Source organism: Ovis aries, chromosome Y (genome assembly GCF_016772045.2).
Source record: "Ovis aries strain OAR_USU_Benz2616 breed Rambouillet chromosome Y, ARS-UI_Ramb_v3.0, whole genome shotgun sequence".
Classification (NCBI taxonomy): Eukaryota; Metazoa; Chordata; class Mammalia; order Artiodactyla; family Bovidae; genus Ovis; species Ovis aries.
Window position 1 is genome coordinate 2,788,515 of NC_082741.1, and position 1,879 is coordinate 2,790,393.

A 1,879-nucleotide genomic window follows, 5' to 3' on the forward strand; every position below is an offset into this window, starting at 1 on the left:
CCTCTGTCAACCCCTTCTCCTCCTGCCTTCAATCTTTCCCAACATCAGGGTCTTTTCAAATGAGTCAGTTCTTCACATCAGGTGGCCAAAGTATTAGAGTTTCAGCTTCAACATTAGTCCTTCCAATGAACACCCAGGACTTATTTCCTTTAGGATGGACTAGTTGGATCTACTTGCAGTCCAAGGGACTCTCAAGAGTCTTCTCCAATACCACATTTCAAAATCATCAATTCATCTGTGCTCAGCTTTCTTTATAGTCCAACGTTCATATCCATACATGACTACTGGAAAAAACATAGCCTTGACTAGATGGACCTTTGTTGGAAAAATAATGTCTGTGCTTTTTAATATGCTGTTTAGGTTGGTCATAACTTTCCTTCTAAGGAGTAAGCATCTTTTAATTTCATACTGCAATCACCATCTACAGTGATTTTGAAACTTCAAAAAATAAAGTCAGCTACTGTTTTCAAAGTTACGCAAATCTAAATTAAGTTGAGAAGGAGACACAAGGGAGATGTACCAGGCATAGCTTAGCATTATTTTAGGGGGGTTACAAGAGAATATATCTGTGTAAGGTTGTTCTCTTTTTATTTATCATGAGGTTATTTATCAGTAGTTATGCATCAATGTGAGAGTTGGACTATGAAGAAAGCTGAGCACAAAAAAATTGATGCTTTTGAACTGTGGTGTTGGAGAAGACTCTTGAGAGACCCTTGGACTGCAAGATCAAACCAGTCCATCGTAAAGGAAATCAGTCCTGAATATCCATTGGAAGGACTGATGTTGAAGGTGAAACTCCAATAGTTTGGCCACCTGATGTGAAGATCTGACTCTTTGGAAAAGATTCTGATGCTGGGAAAGATTGAAGGTGGAAGGAGAAGGGGATGACAGAGGATGAGATGGCTGGATAACATTATGGGACATAAGTTTGAGTAAGCTCAGGGAGTTGGTGATGGACAGGGAAGCCTGGCATGCTGCAGTCCATGGAGTCACAGAATCAGACAAGACTGAGTGACTGAACTGAAAAGAAAGTGAAGTCGCTCAGTCATGTCCAATTCTTTGCGAACCCATGGACTGTAGCCTACCAGGCTCTTCCATCCATGGGATTCTCAGGCAAGAATACTGGAGTAGGTTGCTATTTCCTTCTCCATGGGTCTTCCCAACCCAGGGATTGAACCCAGGTCTCCTGCATTGCAGACAGATAGATGCTTTGCCCTCTGAGCCATCAGGGAAGCAATTACTTGTTTTTTCACCACTACTATTGAAATAGTTTGTATTAACAGGAAGCAACAGTTAGAACTGGACATGGAACAATAGACTGGTTCCAAATCAGGAAAGGAGTACGTCAAGGCTGTATATTGTCACTCTGCTTTTTTAACTTATATGCAGAGTACATCATGAGAAACGCTGGACTGGAAGAAACACAAGCTGGAATCAAGATTGCCGGGAGAAATATCAGTAACGTCAGATATGTAGATGACACTACCCTTATGGCAGAAAGTGAAGAGGAGCTAAAAAGCCTCTTGATGAAAGTGAAAGTGGAGAGTGAAAAAGTGGGCTTAAAGCTCAACATTCATAAAATGAATATCCTGGCATCTGGTCCCATCACTTCATGGGAAATAGATGGGGAAACAGTAGAAACAGTGTCAGACTTTATTTATTTATTTATTTATTTTGGCTCCAATATCACTGCAGATGGTGACTGCAGCCATGAAATTAAAAGACGCTTACTCCTTGGAAGAAAAGTTATGACCAACCTAGACAGTATATTCAAAAGCAGAGACATTACTTTGCAGACTAAGGTCCGTCTAGTCAAGGCTATGGTTTTTCCTGTGGTCATGTATGGATGTGAGAGTTGGACTGTGAAGAAGGCTGAGTG